The following is an 8211-nucleotide window of genomic DNA, read 5'->3' on the forward strand; positions in this document are numbered from 1 at the left end:
TCATAATTATAAATAAATAAGTTCCCCTTTGTGCTTGTTATCTTTTCATCATATTCCTCTCAACAAAATAAAAAATATTCTTTTCAACTTTTCGTTTTTTTCTTATAAACTAAAGGATTAATTGTTTGAATTGACCATGCAAAATACACAATGTTGAAAAATGACTCTGTAAAATAAAAAAGAGAGATTCTTTTATTTTTTTTACCTTCTAATATACGCGTGGTCCAAAAAAATGATCTAGAGAGATTGAATTTTTTCATGGTTTTTTTTCGGATATCTTTAATTAGGATGTTAAAACATGGTTTTACACACAAAAGTTAGATTTTTCCGACTAGGGACAGATTTATCATGAAATTTTATTACCCATAATTATGAATTTCTTAAACAATTCATAATTAATTTGTATCTCATTTAAAAACTTCAAAATTTCATGGTGAAGGTTCTTATCATGTTCTAACCATGCCTACAGAATTATATAACGAAATTTGATCCGTGAATATACGCTTACTCGGAACAAAATTGCAATTTCGCACGTTTTTGTTGAAAAATAATAATCGATCGAAACATCTTTGAAAACCTACGAAATTTTGCAGATTCTTTTTTTGTATTTCTATAAATGTCTCTGCAAACAATCAGCTCAAAATTAGTTTTTAGGTTAGTGTTTTCATTTTTTTGTTTTTTGTGTTTTTGATGCTTTAAAAATTCATAATTAATTCAACCTTAGTTGAAAAATTATAAATTTTTGTGTAAAGTCATATTTTAATGTCCTAAACATGCTTGAAAATATTCAACCTCTAAGAAGATTTTTTGGACTTCAACTATATTACAAGGTCAAAAGCCTATACTTGATGCTTATTAGGCCAAAAACCACTATCGAATAGTGCCCCGATTAACATATGATTCAAAAGGTAGTGTATGATGTATCGTCAACAAAATACAAAACTATATGTACGCCCACCAATGAGAAGCTTTAGATTCCTGATAATCTTTAATGTCTCCGACCATCATTACTCTACGATGGTTGATGGATATAAAAATTGTTGTACAAAACAGTTTTCTACCGACTCTTTAGGAGTTGTTCCATAAGTTCTATGGAAGGATCCTTAGACCACCACTCAAGTACACAATTATTATCCTTTCAATACATCTCACTCTTGCTGTCTTACCTAAATAAGTGTCGCCGTGTTTGCAAGTGTCTCCCGAATTGCAAAGCCATGGTTGCTGCTCGACAAATGTCAACATTATGATCACTTCAGGTCATTAGTGAAAATTAAATTCTTAATAAGGATGAACGAAAAAATAGTCTGCACGAAACTTTAGCAACATACAAGGATATTTAATTTTAATAAAGAAACAAAGACTAGTCTTAAAGCAACCAAACAATGGCATTTTTTTTTTAAAACATCAATTATTTATTAAAATTTATATATTTAATATTTATTAAATGTACAAATTCTAATATAAACTTACTATTTACAACTTCTTAAACATGTGAAATTTTACACATTATGCAAAAATCCTTAGTTTATTAATATTTTGTTGAGGGAAAGGTTTCAAATGAAAAAATGCTTAATTTATTGATATTTTGTTGAGGAACAGTTTCACAATATCTATAATTAAATTTATTGCATATGTACATCCAACAAATAGAAATATTCATTCAATAATTTGTTGGTGTAGGCTTCCGGTGTGCGCATGCCGTAGTTTATCACATATGCACATTCTAAAAAACATATTCATATTCGAAATCCTTAAACAAATAAGTTTCCCTCTTAACATATTTGTGTTTGTTAAGTTGGTGCTGGGAAAACATGGAATGAATAATACATTTTATCGTTTAAATATTTGTCTTTTGTTTTATTAGGGATAACATGCATGTCTCATGTTATTTTTACGTATTCGTTACAATATCTGTCTTGCGTTTTTTCTTCTTCTTCATCAAGGACAAATATTTAATTTATTCACTAATTTTAACTGATTATTCAATGACAATCATTTTAACTGATTATTTTCCATTACTTACAACTAGAGGAAAGACGTGCACCATCGTGCCCGTTTATCCGCTCTTTCTACTGCAATAACGCATGTGATTATTTTATTATGATTGTTTGTATAGTTTTGATTAAAAATTTTAAATTTTTAAATATTATGAAAATTATTGATATATTGATTTATAAACAAAATATTGTCAAGGCATATAACAAAATTATTTTTGAACTCAACATATTTTAGTTTGCCTGCATATAAAATTAAGGTAAAATAATGATCATTTATTGTTTATTCTAATAGTAATTAGTAACAACATAACATAAGTGTGTTGTGTAAAAGAAACATCATAAATAAATGTATAAATGACATGTTATGTAAAAGACACATTGTAATGATTGCGATAAAATAATATCTTTAAAAACTACATTTTTCGTAAAGTCTCCATCTTCCACTTCTATTTTTCCTTCTTTAATGAGAACTTTTGTTGAATTTTGAGAAACTCCTCTTGAAAAGGCTACATATAATTGACCATGGCTGAAAACATGCCGTGGAAAATAGATTCCGACATTGAAAATGGTCTGCCTTTGTGACTTATTTATGGTAATAGAAAAACTTAGTCTAATGGGAAACTGTTTTCTACTAAGCACAAAGGGAAGTCATGAACTCACATTTGTTTTTCATTTAATTCTGGACAAAAATGCTCTTTTTCCAGCATTGCTTCCTGTTAGGATTTCCACATTCAACATATTCTTAAATAAACCACGACATAAAATCGCGTTCCATTACACAGGCAATATCTAGGGTCTATGTTTCGCAACAACATCAAAGGTGCACCTTTTTTTACCTTTAAAATATGTGATGGGAATCTTCCTTTAGCAGTTGAGTTTAAAAATTCATGTTGATGTAAGTTATGAGTATTCCCTTCAACCTCGTTAAATGACAACAAATTATGTTATTCTCCTGGAAACTAATTGATAATTATGTCATTCAATTTTTGAACATCATCATTTGTAGGTGTAATTATGGCTCTTTCAACCATATATAAATTATGATATTACTCCTCGCCTATGAATCACATACATTCGTCATATTAGATGTGTCTGAACACGTGTTGCATCCGTATCCACTAATATAATTACCCTAAATTATATGATTCTTTCAAATTATCAACGTTATTGGCGTGTCAGTATCCGTGTTTTATCTGGTGTCGGTGTTCGTATCCATACTCTTAGCAGTCTTCTCTTTTTATGGTCTCTCAAATGGTGGCTTGAAAGTAACTAATAACAAAAGATGGTGGTTTGAAGCTTTCTAGTGTTTCTGTTTTTAGTTGCTGGTAACATGAGTGTAATTATCGTTTAACAATTTTGAATATAGTTTAAATGGTTTTAACACTTTGATTTCACTATATTTTGTTGGATATTGGACGGGGGGCATGGGAGCAGTTTATCAATTGTACACATGCAACGTTTCGAATCACAAAGAAAACAACAATGCTTTTATTCCTTTAAACGGCAGTGGGAAGAGCTTAACGGCAGGTGATGTTATTACTTTTTTTTCCTTTTATTTAATAATTAAAAAAAAAAACACAGTTCTCTTTATATATAAAAAAAAAGTCACGCTATCATAGTTTGCATAAACAATTATAAACCAGTAAAGTCAAATAATTCTTAAAATTAATCGTAAACAATTTGAATCATAATCGCTTATAAACCAGCAAAGTCAAATATATAATCCATAAAATTAATCGACTTTGATTAGTTTTAACATGAAAGAAAAAGAAAAAAAAAACTAAAAAGGTTAATTCTGAATTCCAATGCAGGGGGTTGAGAAAAACTAAACAATACGGGAACAGACTATTAACTGTGAGAACCCTACTTATTAATATTTATTATAGTGCTAACAAAATTATTTCTAAAATATTTTGAGTCCTATAATATTTTTTTAGAGGATTTAAAGTCCAATCTTCAACATTAATTTTTGCTCACGTTTGTTTCAATTGTTCAAAGGCTAAGGAAGAGTAAATTATATTATTAAAATAATAAATAATATGGAAATACTGTTTTTTGTGGAAGTAATAAAATAATATGGAAATATTATTTTTTGTGGAAGGGATATGAAAATACTTGGCAATCTTTGTGGGTTGTATTGAGGCGAACAACACAGATGTACAACATAAAATCGGCTGATAAAAAGGTAACTTGAGTTTTTGTTTTGTGCTAGTAATTTAGTTGATTTGTGGTTAACGGAGGTAAAAGAGAGTTAACGGGGACGATTAGTGACATGGATTAGTAATTTAGTTGTTATTTTATAATTGACTAACATTAAGAAGAATTCATAAGGAATTGTGTGTAAGTTTTCTTTTAAATTAAATTTATTCTTATATATTTGTTACATGTGTTATTTGTATTTAAAAATAAAATAAAAAATTAAGGGTATTTTTGAAAAGAAAAGTCCAACCCAAAAGGGTGCTGAAAGTAGTTTTCTTTATATATAGTATAGATATATTTGTTACATGTATTATTTGTATTTAAAATTAAAATAAAAACTTAAGGGTATTTTTGGAAAGAAAAGTCAAACCCAAAAGCGTGCTGAAAGGGGTAGTTTTCTATATATATAGTATAGATATATAGTATAGATAACACATTACCATACAACTCACCCGCACGACGCATGGATGTACGATCTAGTTTGTTTTTATTCATGAAAGTGAAATCCCACACACGAAATACAAAAATTGAATGCTTATTCAAAGTAGAAATATAAAGAACATAAAAAAAAAAAATAATAATTGATTTGAATTATTTTGAGCTTCATAATATCAAGGCGTGTCATATACTTGTTGGCAATTACTCCACTTTTGAACTTTAAAAAAATCCATGTGCCACTTGGATTTTTCAAACTTAATGTGAATCCAAACATCCACTAAAACCTCGGTGCTCAAATTGGAACAGGATCAACCAACACTTCTTTAATACATGTCTTCATTAGTCCGTCAGAATCCGTGTAGTTATCTTTGTTTTTGTAAATAACATCCATAAAACGCGAAAGATTAAGAACACGAGTCATAAAAGGCATCGGAACTTCGGTTGGCCTAAGACATTCTTCATTTATATCTTTCCAAACAATTGTCATTCTATTTTTGCATTCTTGAATAGCAGCTTCTCTCGACATATCAAATTGCTTCATATAACAATCTAACAATGAGCAAACATGTCCTCTTTTCTGTTCAAACTGTACAATAGAAAATAAATATTGCAAGTGGTCATTTCGAGTGAAAGAAAACAATAATATGTTAGTGAGTAGTTAATTTTGTTATTTTATAAATACCTCGCTGGAAACAATTTCATCCATTAGCCTGCAAAGAGTTGCAGCGGCGTTAACAATTCTTGGCTCATTTGATACCCAATTGAAGATCTCCTTGGTGGCTATGTCACCCATACCAATGTAAGAGGTTAATATCAGCAAAGGGTAAGCACCTGATTTTTTTGATATGCGCATGTACTCTTCTGTTGTTGGTATATGGTTTTCATTCAGCCATCTCGCCTCTGTCATAAATGCTTGCACTGACTTTTTGAACTGCCATCATTAACATACAAAAAAATTAAATACGAGGATACTCATGTGTCTTATGTTGACTAAAAGGTGTGTTTTTTTTTTGTTGTCGTAGGGACTAGAAGCGAAAATTTTAATATTTGTAGGGACGTTTTACCTAACTAGTCCAAAAAAAAGTTAGCGGTTTTTTGGTCTATCCTTTTCTTATTTTAAAAATCAAGATATGATATAGAGACTAACTAATCTAAGGGGTCCCATCCAACAATTCACTTGTATGGATTTGCCCACCGAAATGGACATAGGGAAATTTGAAAGTGGATAGTTGAAAGGAGCACACACCAAAAACCGAAACCAAAAACACTCAACCAACACAAATGGTTTTTTAGTTTATCCTTACCTAACTATAGCTAATTAATTTTATAGGGTAGCACTTGGGTGACATAGAGTTAGGTGACATTGGTGACATTGGCCAATCACAATGTCACAATGCTTGCGAAAGAGAGAGAAACACAAGCATTGTGACATTGTGATTGGCCAATGTCACCAATGTCACCCAACTCTATGTCACCCAAGTATTTTCCAATTTTATAAAACAAATACATATTTATATTGTTTTACTTACTAAAGTGAACCACAAAGAAGTGAACAGTAGAAATTTTCAAAAAATAGTTAAAAGTACATAAAAAAAATTGTGGCCAATACTCAAGTACTAGTGGGTAATTAGAAAAAGCAGAAAGTCATACTTCAATTTTGTAGTAGTCAAGGGTATATATCCTTCCTTCTTTTCTCATTTCTTTCTCTATTTCTTCGTAAATTGTTAAGAATGATCTATAGATAGGTTTCATGTAGTCTGGAAGTTCGTCCAAGCTGCTAATATCCCACCTGAAAAAAATTATAGATGGAAAATGAACTACTTTTAATTAGCAACCGAAAAATAAATTTGATGAAAATATTAATCTGTATATGATATCTTATTCAACCTTTCAACTGCCTTGGTAAAAAGTTCCAGTTCATCAATTGTTCCATATGCATCATATGTATCATCAATGATTGAAAGTAGGGTGATTACTTTAATCATCATTTTTCTTGCTTGAGAATATTGGGGTTCAAAAAATGCAGTCAAAACCCAAAAGCTACATTCCGCGATCCTATCTCTTGCATAAGGTAGTTTGGTAGAGAAGTCCAACTCCTTCCACCATCTTTAAAGATGAAAAACAATATAGTTATTACAAGGTTTAATATTTCCATGATATTCCTAATATTATCTTAATACAAAAGATTGGAGTGTGTAATCTAAGTACTTACTTGGAAATGTTTCCAAACTCTTTTTGATGTAGGGATTGGAGTAAATTGAAATCCAATTTTGCGAAAGTGAGTAGAACTTCATCACAGGTAGGATCTTTCTCATAGATAGAAATGTAGTGTCGTGCCTCTAGCCTTGGTATGTTTTTGTGGAGAGCCTGCTTTAAGGTATATTCGATTTGTGCAGCAAGTGAAGGGCTCGATTGAGAGGCAATGGACTCGAGGTGAGTTGAAGTGAAATTTAATGCTTCTTCTAAAATGTCATCTTCATGAACCATCATATGTGATGCTTCATACAAGCTTAACATCCCCTCAACATCCGTGCTAAGATTTTCATTAAAGTTTCCTTGCTTGTCTTTAAATTTGTTGAACACATCTAGTATAATTATTAAAAACAACCATTTGAGTCAATGAAATAACAAAACAATACCAATAAAAAAAAATATGCAAGTAATATAAAATACGTATCAAATTTTGCCACTAAGCGTTACAGGAAACGCTAAGACCTGTATTAGACACCACTGAAAATAAGAACCTTTCTTAGAGATTATAAAGAAAGTAACAAAAAAATTTCTCACCAAAACATTGAAACATTAAAATAAGAACTTTTTCTTTTGTAAGTACAATTTTTTTATGGACTAAGCGTTGTTCTAATTTTTTGAATTAATTATTGATGCAATGTAAGACAACAAAATAGTTAATTAAACAGAAATCAATATATAAATGCAAATAAAGTTGAGGCATGCATATATATACTTGGTGAAACGTGAAGTCCTTGTTGCCTGAACACCCTAAATAGCATGGCAAGAGAGCACAGGTTGTCTTCAAGCGTTATTTCTCCATTTTCAACATAACTTTTGTGAATATGTTGCAAAATTTCATCAATCTCTTTTTCAAAATGATAACCAACACCCAAACGACATATTGAATCAATCAATTTGACTTTTGTCAAGGGCATCTCAGTCTTTGAGACAAGCATGTTTCTCACTTCATCTTTCAACGTATCAATTTGTGATGCAAGATTCTGATCAAGTTCCTGTGAGGTGTTTGAGAAAAAAAAATTAATTATTAACAAAATTCACTTGATTATAAATAAATTTAACAAAATTCACTTGAGTTTCTTAATTATATATATATATATATATTAACATCCCAAAAGAAAATACTAGTAATAATCGTTGTTAACTACATAAATGAATGGAGAACATATAATATTAATATATAGAATAATAGAAAACAACTAGTGGCAATATATATGTACCATGGTTTCTGAAGCATACTGAAGGAAGAAACCCCCCAAACGCTTGGGTGATAATCTGCAAGATTTCTTTGCTTGGCGTCATGATCAGAGTAAGCTACAGTAGACAT

At 30.2% G+C, this 8211-nt stretch overlaps 1 pseudogene; it reads right to left on the reverse strand.

Annotated features, from left to right (window-relative positions):
- Positions 1 to 4575: 4575 nt before the first annotated feature.
- Positions 4576 to 8211, reverse strand: LOC120576883 (probable terpene synthase 2; annotated as a pseudogene).

This window comes from Medicago truncatula, chromosome 7 (genome assembly GCF_003473485.1).
Source record: "Medicago truncatula cultivar Jemalong A17 chromosome 7, MtrunA17r5.0-ANR, whole genome shotgun sequence".
NCBI classification, from domain to species: Eukaryota; Viridiplantae; Streptophyta; class Magnoliopsida; order Fabales; family Fabaceae; genus Medicago; species Medicago truncatula.